Source organism: Protopterus annectens, chromosome 1.part0 (assembly GCF_019279795.1).
Source record: "Protopterus annectens isolate FY-2018-M chromosome 1.part0, PAN1.0, whole genome shotgun sequence".
NCBI classification, from domain to species: Eukaryota; Metazoa; Chordata; order Ceratodontiformes; family Protopteridae; genus Protopterus; species Protopterus annectens.
Window position 1 is genome coordinate 834,937,352 of NC_056725.1, and position 15,994 is coordinate 834,953,345.

At 47.4% G+C, this 15,994-nt stretch overlaps 1 protein-coding gene across 2 annotated transcripts in view; it reads right to left on the bottom strand.

Annotated features, from left to right (window-relative positions):
• LOC122794945 (calcium homeostasis modulator protein 5-like) overlaps window positions 1-15,994 on the bottom strand; it is a 597,094-nt gene that overhangs the window by 127,167 nt on the left and 453,933 nt on the right. The window lies entirely within an intron of this gene.

Consider the following 15,994-nt stretch of genomic DNA (forward strand, 5'->3'; position numbering starts at 1 on the left):
CTAGAAATTTTACAATCTGTAAAACTGCTGCATCTCTACTCCCTTCAGATACACAGAATGTTCATCTGGCTACTGTGACAGTTACTTCTCTCTGCACATTTCATTTTCACACAATATGCAGAAATCTTGAAACCCCTATAGTACACAAACTGGCAGTTAAGTACTACTTTCTGAAAAACTTAAAGCAGCTTACCACATAGGCATTCACACCATCACTCACTGATGGTTTGTTTTTCTGTAAGTTCGAGTCACATACCTTTTCATATATCATCCTTCTCTTCATCTACCAAATGAAACACTGAAAGCATAATTTATAGCTAAATATCCGGCTGTGCTCATAGATAGATAGATAGATAGATAGATAGATATCAGGCAAGCTCAGTACGTAAAAATTCCACAATTATCAGAGGTGACCCAGGAATACTATCTGGGTAAGTGAGGAACTGCTCAGGCATACAGTTTGCAAGCAAAGGTTGAAGAAATGAAACCTAGGACTTCAGATGACACTTGTTTGCAAATCATAATCTTAATCCTCTATACTAACTGCTGTTTATTCTAGAAAATAGAACAAAATATCTACTTGACAAATGTGATAAAATGTACCCCCCCCCCAACACATTTTAGTAACTAAGTGTCTCACATGTCATGATGTTCACCCACAGTCAGCAGTACTTAACAGTCAAATATTCTGTACTTCAGACACGTGATCTGAAACAATATGACAACACTGCCTTCCCAAAGCTAGTCAGTAATGTTCTATAGAAATTAACTATTGTTATAGCAAGAGAAAGTGAAACCACAATGTTAAATTGAGAGGAAAGCAAAGCAGTGTGTTTCAAACATTCTTGCTTCTCCTTAGTACAACAGGCTGCCTTAGTGCATACACCTCAGCAAAACAGCTGACACCTAAAGACCTGAGTACATCTCTACAATGTGGAAGTTATGGGTAATACAAAGTGCTGGCTTAAATTAGGCTTTGTTCTCTTGTTGCATCACTACTGTATATTGAACGGGCAGTTGAGGAGGAAGAGTGAGAATCTTTTTTTTTTCTCTAAAAATCTTAAATGTGCTGATGCACATTTATTTCAAAAGCACGACATAAAAAGAAGTTATGTACTCACCATAGCGTTCCATGTTTGTTATCCTTCATCCCACCTTCCTTCTTGCTGGTTGGGTTCGGAGCCGATCCTCGGCTCTGACTCGGCTGTATACTATAGCTCGAGAGCTTTTTACAGGCTCAAGGCTAGCTCCTATCCCAACATGCCTAGCAGTAGTTACCCAGATCTCATTTGTGATAACCCACCAAACTAAACAGGTCAAAAAATTACTACATATAAGAGAACACCTGCATATAAGGGTATAATACTCAGCAAAGAGAAAGGAAGGAAAGACTAGGTCTAACCAACTGATAAGTAAAAGGGAACTCAGCCAGTGTAGCCAAAAAAAAAGAGGAACTCCTCTGGATCCTCCAGCAAGGGGAAGGAGGGTGGGATGCAAGAAGGATGGAGAGATGAAGGAAAACAAACATGGAACGTTATGGTGAGTACATAACCTCTTTATGTTATGTTGTCCCTATCTCGCCTTCATTCTTACTGGTTGGGACAGTGTTCCCAGCACCTGTTTCTTGGGTGGCTCACTGGAAAAAACTCTTCAGGACAGTGGAACCAAAGGATGCCCTGTTCTGGGAGGCCACATCTACTTTGTAATGAGAGATAAAAGTATGAGGATTAGCCCATGTAGCTGCTGCACAGATTAAATCTAAAGGCAGTTTGGCTTGAAAAGTAACAGAGGTAGCCAAGGCCCTAGTTGAGTGTCCTTTAATTTTTCCTGTAAGTTGTTTGTTCTGCAAATCGTATATGTAGACAATAGTGTTTGAAAGCCACTTAGATAAGGTCCCTTTTGAGACTGAACAACATTTCTTATTCTCTGCAAAGGATATGAACAATTGGTCGAATTTCCTAAAATCCTTAGTCCTGTGTAAATAAAAACGTAACTGTCTATGAACATCCAATTGATGGAGCTTATACTCTGCCTTGTTGCCATGACTGGGAAAGAATACAGGAAGCTCTATGGATTGATTCAAATTGTGCTCTGAACACATCCTGGGTAAGAAGGAGGGATTGGTTCTGAGAGAAACTCTATATTTGTGGAAAATCAAGTACGGGGGACGAATAGATAAGGCCTGTAATTCTGAAACCCTCCTAGCTGAGGTACTGGTGGTTAAGAAAAGAGTCTTCCATGTCAAACATTTCAATGGACAAGAAGTAGCTGGCTAAAAGAGGAGAAGAATGAGAGTCTCTAAAACTAAATTTAAGTCCCGGGGGTGAGAGGTTCTCTTATTGGAGGTCTTAAGAGGGTAGTACCTCTTAGGAATGCTCTACATACCCTATGGGACATGATGTTAGATCCCATTTCTCCCACATGGAAATCAGAAATGGCAGCCAGCTGAACCCGGATAGTACCTGTCACTGCTCCCCGTTCAAAGGTCAGCAAGAAATTCGAGAATCTTTGAAATGGGTGCATTAAGGGATCAATGTCGTTCTTTTTTGTCCAACAAGAGAATCTCTTCCATTTACTAGCATAAAGTTTTCATGTAGTGGGTTTATGGGATGAAATCAAAATGTGTTGAACTGCCGGGGAAACATTGGGAAGCCTGGTTAAGACCGGAAGTGGAGAAACCAAGCTGTCAGCTTGAGAGTATGGACGGACAGGTGGAGAGCACCCGACTGATGCATCAGGAGATCTGGAACTGGGTCCAGTATCCAAGACTCCCCTTGCAGATGAGGCCAAAGGAATGGGAACCATATCTGACGAGGCCAGTAAGGAGCAACGAGGATTAACTTGCAACCCAACGACTGTGCCTTCTGAAGAACCTTTGGGATCAGGGGGAATGGTGAAAAGGCATAAAGCAGTTCCTGGGGCCAATTGTGAACAAGTGCGTCCCTGGGTGACTGTCCCAGTGGTGGGACTAGGGCAAAGTAGCTGCTGCATTTGTTGTTGAGGGGGGTTGCAAAAAGATTGCAGCATTGCTGGCCCCATTTGAAAAAATTCAATTCTCCAACTTCCTGTTTCAGGGACCACTTGTGAGGCATCAGAATAGCCCTGCTGAGCTTGTCCGCTATCATGCTGGATTTCCCTGGGATGTGCGTTGCAACCAGAAAGCGGTGGGAAGACATCGCCCATTGCCATACTCATAGAGCCTCTCGACACAAGGGATAAGACCTGGTTCTGCCCTGTTTGTTGATGTACCATACTACCGACATATTGTCTGTCTGAATTGCTATAGTCCCTGTAGGTAGAGAGTCTTGAAGTGCTTGCAGCGCCAGAAGCACCACTCTCATCTCTAGGACACTGATGTGCAAGTGGTACTTGTGTTCCTGCCAAGTCCCTTGAAGAGTCTGTGCCAGATAATGCCCCCCCACCCTATCTGGGAAGCGTCCGTGGTCACTGTGGCTATGGGTTGGGGGGTTAGAAATGGTCTGCCCATTGAGACCAGAGGGAAGTGAAGCCACCATGCTAAATTCTTCTTGCAAGGCTCTGTGATCCAAATCTGATGTGACCTTGGTAAATCCTGGAATGACCATTCAGCAAAAAGGAGCCACTGCAGAATTCTCATGTGGAAGCATGCCATAGGGATCAGAGTAATTGCTGCAGCCATCGAACCCAAGACCATCTTGTCTGGATTCTCTTTTTTTGCCATGAGGATTGAAACTTGACGAAGAATGGTTAACACCCTTTCATGAGGCAGTTTTGCTGTCATGGTCCTTGTGTCTAAATCTGCCCTTATAAATGGAATATACTGATAAGGTAACAAGGCAGACTTTTTGTAATTTACAGTGATGCCTAGTTGTGTACAAGTGTGAATAGTGGAGTCCCGTGCCTTGATCAGTTGATGCTTGGTGGTGGCAGTGATAAGCCATTCGTCTAGATATGGAAACACCCGGAACCTAGATGCCTCAAGTGAGCCGTGACTACTGCCATGCATTTGGTGAACACCCTGGGGGCTGTGGTGAGACCACAGGGCAGAGCTCTGAACTGGTAATGACTGGCTCCCAGCCGGAAGCATAGATGCCTCCTGGATCGCCAGTCCATTTTTATATGGTAGTATGCATCCTGGAGATCGATAGAGCACATCTTATTGTCCTGATCCAAAAAGAGAAGAATGGACTGCAGTGTTACCATCCAGAACTTTGTTTTCTTGACTGATTTGTTGAGTTTGCTGAGATCCAAAATAGGCCTCCAGTCCCCTGTCTTTTTTGGAACTAAAAAGAACCTTGAGTAAGTGCCGGATTCGATTCGGTCTGCAGGGACTTCTTGGATGGCTCTTTTTTCTAGCAACCTTTGAACTTCTAGGTTTGCTTGATCCCGAAGACTGGGTGGAACATCTGGGACTTGAGTCTTGTTTTCTTGTAAGGGGTGATTGGGAGAAGTGAATTTTGTAACCCCTAGATATTGTTGACAGTACTCATGTATCTTCCATGATTGTTTGCCAGGCTTTTGGGTACAAGGATAATCTGCCCCCGACTGCCTCCAGAGGCGGACAGTCAGGCCTCCTTTCAGGAGCGCTGGAAGGGCCTGCCAGAGAAGGTATCTTTGTCGGTCTGATTCTGTGGACTCCCCCTACTGCGAGATCGGCGTCTCCCGTTATTATTTCCCCCTCTGCCCTGGGGGAAAATTCTCCATGTGTGCCAGGCGAAACTCCCTGAGATTTCTGGTACGGCATCTTCCTGCTCTTCTGACCCTCAGGGTAAGGTCTAGAGGGAGCAGAAAAATGTATTCCCATGGCAGAGAGAGTTTTGCCATCCCGTTCACACCTGGTAACAGTCTCTTTTACCTGAGGCCTGAACAGCGACAAGCCCTCAAAGGGGGTGTTGGTAAAGGAGGACCTGAAGGGCTCTGCAAATTAACAAAGGCGCATCCAGGAGTGAATATGCAAGGCAACTCCTGTGCCTGCTGCCCTACTCGCTCCATCTGCTGCATAAGGGATCAGCCGCATGGAGGAGTTAACTACAGAAGTCAAGTTTGCAAGCTAGAAAGCCACCTTGCCCACAGCTCCTTCAGCTGTAGGATCCTGTAGGGTATCTCCCAACTCCTTTAGGAGATCCCTCTGAAGGCGCGTAAAGTGGGACAAATAATTCAGTGACCTAAGAGTAAAGGCCGCTGAAGAAAAATAGAAGTTATGTCCTTACCATAACGTTCCATGTGGAGTGTTCATCTCGCCTTTGTTGTTACACATGGGTTCGGAGCCGATCCTCGGCTCCGAGTCGGCCGCTTGGCAAAGCTCTGCATCGAGAAGAAGCTCGAGACCAACCTGTCTCCCACAATTCCCTCTGCCTTTACCTCAGATCTAGTTTGCAAACAATACCAGATTCCAACGGGAATGAAACATACAACATACATACTAAGGCGTAGCTGAAAACAGCAGTAACAGCTGAGAGAATCAGAAGCGGAAGAACCAAACCAGACATCTAAACTGGACGTTCTTCCTGACTTGAAGGTGGGAGGGTGGGAGTGTAAGAACAAAGGCGAGATGAACACTCCACATGGAACGTTATGGTAAGGACATAACTTCTATATGTGAGAGTGTTCAATCTCGCCGTTTGTTCTTACACATGGGTAGCGTCCCTAGCTCCGTGACCCTGAAAGACTCACGGAAGAACGTTCCTGAGCACAGTGGAACCAAAGTTGCCCTGTCCCTGGAAACCTTATCCACTTTATAATGAGTGATGAACGTATGTGGTTTAGACCAAGTGGCGGCCGCACAAATAGTGTCCAAAGGTAGGTGGGCCGCATGAGCCAGGGATGTAGATATTGATCTAGTAGAATGTCCTTTCGGTTTGACGAGTAAACTCTGCTCAGTAGCAGTATAAACAAAAGTAATACAATCAGATAGCCATTTGGAAAGGGTACGCTTTGTCACTGCCATGCCCTTTCTGCTGTCCGCAAAGGCTATAAAGAGTTGATCTGCTTTTCTGTGATCCTTTGTTCTATCCAAGTAGAATCTGAGTTGTCTATGAACATCCAACTTGTGTAACATATATTCCAGCTTATTGGAATGGTTCTTGAAAAATGTGGGGAGCTCAATGGACTGATTAATGTTATTGATTGAACAAACCTTGGGAAGAAAGGACGGGTTGGTGCGAAGGGATACCCTATCAGGGTGAAAGATCAAATATGGATATTTAATGGAAAGAGCTTGAAGTTCTGATACTCGTCTGGCTGAAGTGATAGCTACTAGAAAGAGGGTTTTCCATGACAAGAACTTCAAAGAACAGGAAGAGGCTGGTTCAAAGGGTGGTAGCATTAGTTGTGATAACAGGAGGTTCAGATTCCATGGTGCTATAGGGAACCTGACTGGTGGCCTAATATGAAAAGACCCCTTTAGAAAAGCCTTACAAAGCCTATGAGCCATAATAGGCGCTCCATTTTCTCCTACATGAAAGTTTGAAATGGCAGCCAATTGAACCCTCAAGGTGGCAGGAGAAGCTCCTTGGTGAAATAGTATGGATAGAAACTCTAAGACTTTGTTTAGTGGGGCTATTAAGGGATCCAAATGTTGCGTAGTTGCCCAGTATACAAAACGCTTCCACTTACTAGTGTAAATCTTTGTAGTGGAAGCTTTATGAGAAGCTACTAGAATGTTTTGAACCGCAGGAGAAAGAAGATCAGACCTGGCTAAGAAGGGAAGCGGAGCAGCCAAGCTGCTAGTCTGAGGGACAGGAACGATGGGTGGGGAGCCCCTGACGAGTGGGTCAGTAGATCCGGCTCCAGGTCCAGGATCCAGGGTTCCCGTATTTGGTGTGCTTGAAGAAAGGGAAACCAAATTTGACGAGGCCAGAATGGGGCAATGAGAATTACAGTCCTCTCCAGGTTCTTGGCTTTCTGCAGAAATCTTGGAATCAGAGGTATAGGAGGGAAGGCGTACAGGAGACCCGGGGGCCAATTGTGTATCAGAGCGTCCCTGGGGACTTCCCCTGGCGGGGGCAATAGGGCGAAGTAGCTTTTGCATTTGGCGTTCATTGGAGACGCAAACAGATCACAGCAAGGCTGGCCCCACTTGCGGAATATCATGTCCGCAATTGTTTGTTTGAGGGACCACTCGTGAGGTAACAGGATGGCTCTGCTCAACCTGTCCGCTATGACGTTGGATAACCCCGGGATGTGCGTTGCTATCAGAAAGCGACCCGTGGACTCTGCCCATTGCCAAATTCTCATGGCCTCATTGCATAACTGGTAAGATTTGGTTCCTCCTTGCTTGTTTATGTACCAGACTACGGACATGTTGTCCGTTTGAACTGCAATGGTCCCTAGAGGTAGAAGGGGAGAAAAGTGTTGCAACGCTAGAAACACTGCCCTCATCTCCAGAACATTGATGTGCAGGTTGTACTCTAGATTGGTCTATTCTCCTTGGACTGTCTGTCCCTGAAAGATGCCCCCCCACCCTATCAGGGAAGCGTCCGTGGTCACCGTAGCTGTCGGAGTGGGTAGCACAAACGGTCGGCCGCCGGAGAGATTGCAATTCTGAAGCCACCAAGACAGGTGCGATTTGCAGATGTTTGTGATGTGAATTTCGTGTGTCAGCAGTAACTGTTGGTACGACCATTGTGCGAATAGCAGCCATTGAAGAACTCTCATGTGCAGTCTTCCCAAGGGTATCGCAATGAGGGAAGCTGCCATGAGACCCAAAACTTTCAGAACCAGTTTGGCCGGGGATTTCTTGGACAACAGGAGAAGAGATATGTGATTTTGTAGAGAGGCTATTCTTTCTGAGGGAAGCCTTAGAATCAAGCAACGAGTATCCAAATCTGCTCCTATGAATGACATATGCTGAGATGGCTGTAATGCAGATTTTTCAAAATTTATGGAAATTCCGAGATGAACACAAAGATGTGAGAGTGTTCGATCTCGCCGTTTGTTCTTACACCTGGGTTCGGAGCCGATCCTCGGCTCCGTGTCGGCCGCTTGCAAGCTCTGCATCGAGAAGAAGCTCGAGACAACCTAATACCCACAATCCCCCTCTGCCTTTACCTCAGATCTAGTTTGCCGCTGCAGCGTTCGCATCACTGGGTCGAGCTCGAGCACCTAAAGATAAGATTTAAGATTTTATTGTTGTTGTTTCAGAGTACTTTTATTCTAAAAAGTTTGTTTAGTGACATAGTGTGTGTGTGTGGGTGGTAAGGTTGAGGAATTCTCGGTTCCGTCTAAGTTTATTTAAACTTATTAGAGTTTCCCTCGGGGCCTACCACCCCTATTGGATTGACTACCGGATTGACATTTCTCCTTTTACTGGATTCGACAATTTCACCGGACTTGACTTTATTACTGGACTTGACTTTTCACTTTCTAACCATATTAAGTGTAAGATGTCTGAAAAGGCTAAATCTGGTTTCAAGCGTTGCCAATGTGGGCAAAAGATGTCAGTTACTGACAATCATAGTTCCTGCGTCTATTGTCTTGGCCCTCTCCATCTGCAAGAAGACTGCTCAATTTGTCATTCTTTCAGTGGGAGGGTCATGACAGATAGGCACAGGAAACTCATGGATAGGGGTTTGTTAAAACCTACTTTTCAAGAGGCTCTGGATGCTTCAGACCAGGCATCCAAATCCTCGAAGGAATCGAAGACGTCGGAGCCCAGGTCATCGGCTCCGAGCTCTTCAGCTAAAGTTAGATCACCGGTTCCACAGACTTCGGGGCCGAGTGTTCAACTGTTGTCAGTTTCCGAGCCTCGAGTCTTGGAACCGGTGACGGAGCTCCCTCCCCCGACACTGTTGAGGTCGGCTCCGTCTTCGATTCCTTCGATCCGTTCTTCCAGGCCCCTCTCTGATACTGATGTAGACCGCGTGGTGCAGAAGTTAATGGAGAATATGGCCTTATCCAAACTCATCTCGGTCTCCTCTCAATTGGTGTCGAGACTTGAAGGCCTTCCACTGTCTCCATCTGTTCCTCCTCCGAGACCTGTCCAGTCTTCGGAGCCGGAAGAAGGTGAGCTGCTGATTGTGGAGCCCTCTGTGCCAAAACCGTCCTTTTCTCGGTCGGCTCCGTTCACCTCGACTCCGTCGGATCCGGTACCGGAGTCTCGGAGCTGAAGATCCATCCTGGGTTCCGGGACCGAGAGTCGGACCGATATTTCGGTTCCGACGCTCCCTCTCGGGGCCTCTGCTCGGATCGACTCGGTTCCGTCCTCGGGGTCGATGCCTTCGGTGCCTGTTTCGGGGATTCTTCCCATTTCTTCGGAACCGGGAGATACCTCGACTTGGGACCCGGGGGCCTTCGATCTCATGAGGAAGGTGTTGTCTACTCAGACAACCACATCAGCAGATACAGCTTCTCCTCCCCATAAAGGTCCGTTATCCTCCTCTGCACCCACGGCTACAGCTAAGCGTCGAGAACCTGTGTCTCAGCCACCCCTGGAGGGTGCCCCCTCTTCCGCGGAGGCTTCTTCGGATGCTCCCCCCGAAGAAGTCCCTAGGAAAAGATTGTGTAAGAGGAGACACTTAGATTCTCCACAAGAATCTTTGACATCCGATACTGACTTGGATGAGTCAGAAGGGTCCCCAAAGTCACCTTCAGAAGATGTCTCCTTTTCTGACATCTTGGAGATCCTAATGCAGAGAGGTGACTGGCAGTCCCTCCCCCCTTCTGAGGATGAGTCAGTCTTGCTGAAGGCATTTGGTGCTCGCCCTTCCTCCTCCTGGGTCACTCCGCCCTTCGATGAGTTAATGGAGCTGATTGCTCGAAGGGCATGGGAGGCTCCTGACACGGTGGAGCCAGTCCCTAGGAAGCCTAATAAATATATTACTGCACCCCAAAACAAGGCTTATCTGACAAAAGGAGTTCCAGTGGACGCTATGGTGGTGGCAGCGGCCACGAAAAAGGAGATGTCGGAATCTTCCTCATCTGTCCATCCCCCTAACAAAGATTCTAGGACTATGGACAGGTACGGGAAGCGCATTTTTAGTTCAGCGGCTTTTCTATGCGATCCCTGAACTATTTGACCCACTTCACATGACTACAGAGGGATCTAATCAAAGAGTTGGGAGATACCCTCCAGGGTACTACAGATGCTGCTGTCTCGGAGAAAGTTACAGCACAACTCAATACCCTTACATCCATTGTAAACTCGTCCATGAGGCTGATCTCATACGCAGCCGAAGGTTCGAGTAGGGCAGCAGCTTCAGCGATTGCTCTTCGTAGACAATCCTGGATGCGCTTATATTCATTTGCGGAAGCCTTCAAGTCTTCCTTTACTAACGCCCCATTTGACGGTGCCACTCTCTTTGGCCCCAAAGTAAAGGAGACCCTTACCCGGTGTGAGCAGGAGGGAAAGACTCTGTCTGCTGTCGGAGTCCGTTTTTCCACCCCATCCGGACCGTACCCCAAAGGGCAACGCGGTGGGAAAATGTGGTTTCGAAAACCCCAAGGTTCTTTCCCAGGCACACAGGGTGATGCCCCCTCTAGAGGCAAAGGAGGAGGCAGAGGTGGAAGATGCCGCCCTGGCGGCAGAGGGGTCCCAAAAATCAAGGTGACAGGGATACCCCCCCCCCTGGAAAACCTTTCCAGCACTCCTGAGAGGAGGCCCAACTGTCCTGCTCTGGAGGCAGTCGGGGGTCGCTTAGCTTTATACCCTCAGGCCTGGCAAAACATTACTACAGACAACTGGGTAAAAAGCGTTGTTACCAGAGGTTACAGAATACCATTTCTATCCAACCCCATTCCAAAGAGAAGACTCCCAGATGTGCCGCCCCATCTGCGAGAACCAGCAGCTATAGAAATTTCAAAGCTGCTAGAAAAAGAGTCATCCAACCAGTCCAGCGGACCAAAGAGGATTCGGAACTTACTCAAGGTTCTTTTTAGTTCCAAAGAAGACAGGGGACTGGAGGCCCATTCTGGACCTAAGCAACCTCAACACCTTCGTCAAGAAAGAAAAGTTCCGAATGGTCACGCTTCAATCGATCCTTCCATTCTTACAGAAGGACGACTGGATGTGCTCAATAGATCTGAAGGACGCATACTACCACATCAAAATGGCCAGGGTGTCCAGAGATCATTTGCGCTTCCGGCTGGGAGCCAGTCACTTTCAGTTTCGAGCCCTGCCCTTTGGTCTGACCTCAGCCCCCAGGGTTTTCACCAAATGCATGGCAGTCGTAGCGTCTCACCTGAGACGCCTAGGATTCCAGGTGTTTCCGTATCTGGACGACTGGCTCCTTTCTGCCACCACCCAGCGTCAACTGATACAGGCCAGGGATTACACTCTACAATTTTGTGTTCACCTCGGAATTTCCGTAAATTTCGAAAAATCTTTACTACAGCCATCACAGCGTATCTTATTCATAGGAGTGGAATTGGATACGCATCAGTTAATTCTAAGACTTCCTCCAGAAAGGATAGCTTCGCTACAAAGCCACATATCTCTTCTTCTGTCATCCAGAAAATCCCCAGCAAAACTGGTACTAAAGGTTTTGGGCCTCATGGCAGCTTCTCTCATTGCGATACCATTGGGAAGACTGCACATGAGAGTTCTACAATGGCTACTGTTTGCACAATGGTCGTTCCAACAGCTACCTCTGACACACGAAATTCTGATCACAAACACATGCAAATCACACCTAGCCTGGTGGCTTCAGACTTGCAACCTTTCCAGAGGAAGACCATTTGTGCTACCCACGCCGACAGCTACGGTGACCACGGACGTTTCCCTGATTGGGTGGGGGGGCATCTTTCAGGGACAGACAGTTCAAGGCGAATGGACCAATTTAGAGTACAATCTGCACATCAATGTTCTGGAGTTGAGGGCAGTGTTTCTAGCGTTGCAGCACTTTGCTCCCCTTCTTCCTCTAGGGACTATTGCAGTTCAGACGGACAACATGTCTGTAGTCTGGTACATAAACAAGCAAGGGGGAACCAAGTCCTATCAGCTATGCAGAGAGGCCATGAGAATCTGGCAATGGGCGGAGTCCACAGGTCGCTTTCTGATAGCAACGCACATCCCGGGGTCATCCAACGTCATAGCCGACAGGCTGAGCAGAGCAATCCTGTTGCCGCACGAGTGGTCCCTAAAACAGTCAGTTGCGAAGAAGATTTTTCGCAAGTGGGGCCAGCCTTCCTGCGATCTGTTTATGCCTCCAATGAACGCCAAATGCAGGAGCTACTTTGCCCTATTACCCTCCAGGGAAGTCCCCAGGGACGCGCTAGTTCACGATTGGCCCCCGGGTCTCCTGTACGCTTTTCCTCCTTTTCCCCTGATTGCAAAGTTTCTGCAGAAAGCCAACAACCTGCAGAGGACGATCATCCTCATTGCCCCATTCTGGCCTCGTCAAATTTGGTTCCCCTTTCTTCTGGCACATCGCATTCGGGGACCCTGGATCCTGGACCCAGAGCCAGATCTACTGACTCACTCGTCAGGGGCTCCCCACCCCTCGCTCCTGTCTCTCCATCTAGCAGCTTGGCTGCTCCGCTTCCCTACTTAGCCAGGTCTGATCTTCTTTCACCTGCAGTTCAGAATATACTAGTGGCTTCTCATAAAGCTTCCACTATAAAGACCTACACTAGTAAATGGAAACGCTTTGTATTCTGGGAAAATACACAGCAATTGGACCCTGTCATAGCTCCTTTAAACAAAATCTTGGAGTTTTTAACAGAATTGTTCCACCAAGGAGCTTCTCCTGCCACTTTAAAAGTGCAATTGGCTGCCATCTCCAACTTTCATGTGGAAGAATGTGGGGCCCCTGTTATGGCCCACAGACTTTGTAAGGCCTTCTTAAAAGGGTCTTTCCATATTAGATCGCCAGTTAGATCTCCTACATCCCCTTGGAATCTAAACCTTTTATTATCTAAATTGATGTTTTCCCCATTTGAGCCAGCCTCCTCTTGTCCATTGAAGTATTTGTCGTGGAAGACCCTCTTCTTGGTAGCCGTTACATCCGCTAGGCGAGTATCTGAGCTTCAGGCTCTTTCCATTAAACACCCTTATTTGATCTTTCACTCTGACAGAGTATCTCTTCGCACTAATCCATCCTTTCTCCCCAAAGTTTGCTCTATTAATAACATTAATCAATCCATTGAATTACCCACCTTTTTCAAAAATCACTCCAGTAAATTGGAGTATATGTTACACAAGTTGGATGTCCACAGACAACTTAGATTTTACTTGGATAGAACAAAAGATCACAGGAAATCTGATCAACTTTTTGTAGCCTTTGCTGATAGCAGGAAAGGTGTAGCGGTTACTAAACGAACTCTTTCCAAATGGTTAACTGATTGTATTACCTATGTTTATGATTCTTCAAATCAAGCCTTATCTGCCAAACCCAAAGGACATTCTACAAGATCAGTGTCTACATCCCTGGCTCATGCAGCTCGCCTACCATTAGACACTATTTGTGCAGCTGCTACTTGGTCTAAACCACATACATTCATCTCTCATTACAAAGTTGACAGGGTTTCTAGGGACAGGGCAACCTTTGGTTCCACTGTGCTCAAGAACGTCCTCTCTTGAGTTCCTCAGGAACATGGAGCTAGGGACGCTACCCAGGTGTAAGAACAAATGGCGAGATCGAACACTCTCACATATAGAAGTTATGTCCTTACCATAACGTTCCATGTGGAGTGTTCATCTCGCCTTTTCTTACATTCCCACCCTCCCACCCTCAGGAAGAACGTTCAGTTTGGTGCCTGGTCTGGGTTATTCTGCTTCTGCATTTGCAATTGTTGTATATATGATGTACATGTATATATATATATATATATATATATATATATATATATATAGATATAGATATAAGTGTTCTTGCTTCTATGTAATTTTTGGCATGAGTGTGTTCTCTCTCTGACTGCTGGTTTGCTTGCAAACTAGATCTGAGGTAAAGGCAGAGGGGGATTGTGGGTATTAGGTTGTCTCGAGCTTCTTCTCGATGCAGAGCTTGCAAGCGGCCGATACGGAGCCGAGGATCGGCTCCGAACCCAGGTGTAAGAACAAAGGCGAGATGAACACTCCACATGGAACGTTATGGTAAGGACATAACTTCTATTTCTAGTGTGTAATCCCTGGCCTGAATCAGTCGACGCTCGGTGGTGGCAGTAAGGAGCCAGTCGTCCAGATACGGAAACACCTGTAATCCTAGGCGTCTCAAGTGAGATGCTACCACTGCCATGCATTTGGTGAAAACCCTGGGGGCTGAGGTTAGACCAAAGGGCAGGGCCCGAAACTGAAAGTGACTGGCTCCCAGCCGGAAGCGCAAGTGATCCCTGGACGCTCTGGCCATTTTGATGTGGTAGTACACGTCCTTGAGATCTATTGAGCACATCCAGTCGTCCTTCTGTAAAAATGGAAGGATCGATTGAAGCGTGACCATCCGGAACTTTTCTTTCTTGACGAAGGTATTGAGCTTGCTTAGGTCCAGAATTGGCCTCCAGTCCCCTGTCTTTTGGAACTAAAAGAACCTTGAGTAAGTTCGAATCCTCTTTGGTCCGGGACTGGTTGGATGACTCTTTTTTCTAGCAGCTTTGAAATTTCTATAGCTGCAGGATCTCGCAGATGGGGCGGTACATCTGGCAGTCTTTTTTTGCGGTAATGGGGGAAATAGAAATGGAATTCTGTAACCTCTGGTAATAATGCTTTTTACCCATTCGTCTGAGGTAAGACTTTGCCAGGCCTGAGGGTAGAAAGCTAAGCGACCCCCGACTGCCTCCAGAGCAGGACAGTCGGGCCTCCTCTCAGGAGTGCTGGAAAGGCTTCCCAGTGAGTGTATCCCTGTCACCTTGGTTTTGCGGACCCCCTCTGCCGCCAGGGCGATGTCTTCCACTTCTGCCCCCCCCTCTGCCTCTGGAGGGGGCATCACCCTGTGTGCCTGGGAAAGAGCCTTGGGGTTTTCGAAACCACATTTTTCCACCTCGTTGCCCTTTGGGGTATGGTCTGGATGGGGTGGAAAAACGGACTCCGACAGCAGACAGAGTCTTTCCCTCCTGCTCACACCGGGTAAGGGTCTCCTTTACTTTGGGGCCAAAGAGAGTGGCACCATCAAATGGGGCGTTAGTAAAGGAAGACTTGAAGGCTTCCGCAAAGGAACATAAGCGCATCCAGGATTGTCTACGAAGAGCAATCGCTGAAGCCGCAGCCCTACTCGACCCTTCGGCTGCATAGGAGATGAGCCTCATGGACGAGTTCAAAATTGATGTAAGGGTATTGAGCTGTGCTGTAACTTTTTCCGCAACAGCAGCATCTGTAGTACCCTAGAGGGTATCTCCCAACTCTTTGACTAGATCCCTCTGTAAACGTGTAAAATGTGTCAAATAGTTCAGCGATCGCATGGAAAAAGCCGCTGAACTAAAAATGTGCTTCCCATACCTGTCCATAGTCCTAGAATCTCTGTTAGGCGGATGGACAGATGAGGAAGATTCAGACATCTCCTTTTTAGTGGCAGCTGCCACCACCATAGCGTCCACTGGAACTCCCTTTGTGAGATATGCCTTGTCTTGCGGGGCCGTAATATATTTATTAGGCTTTCTAGGGACTGGCTCCACTGTGTCAGGTGTCTCCCACGCCCTTCGAGCAATCAAATCCATCAACTCATCGAAGGGCGGAGTGACCCAGGAGGAAGAAGGGCGAGCACCGAATGCCTTCAGCAAGACTGACTCATCCTCAGAAGGGGGTAGGGCCTGACAATCACCTCTCTGTTTCAGGATCTCCAGGATGTCAGAAAAGGAGACATCCTCCGAGGGTGATTTTGGGGACCCTTCTGACTCATCCAAGTCAGTGTCCGATGTTAAGGATTCTTGTGGAGAATCCAAGTGTCTCCTCTTACACAATCTTTTCCTCAGAACTTCCTTGGGGGGCGGCATCCGATGAAGCCTCCGAGGAAGAAGGGGCTCCCTCTGGGAGCGGCTGAGACACTGGTGCTCGACGCTTTGAAGTAGCCGTGGGTGCAGAGGAGGATAACGGGCCTTTATGGGAAGGAGAGGCTGTCTCTGCTGAAGTGGTTGTCTGAGTCGACAACAC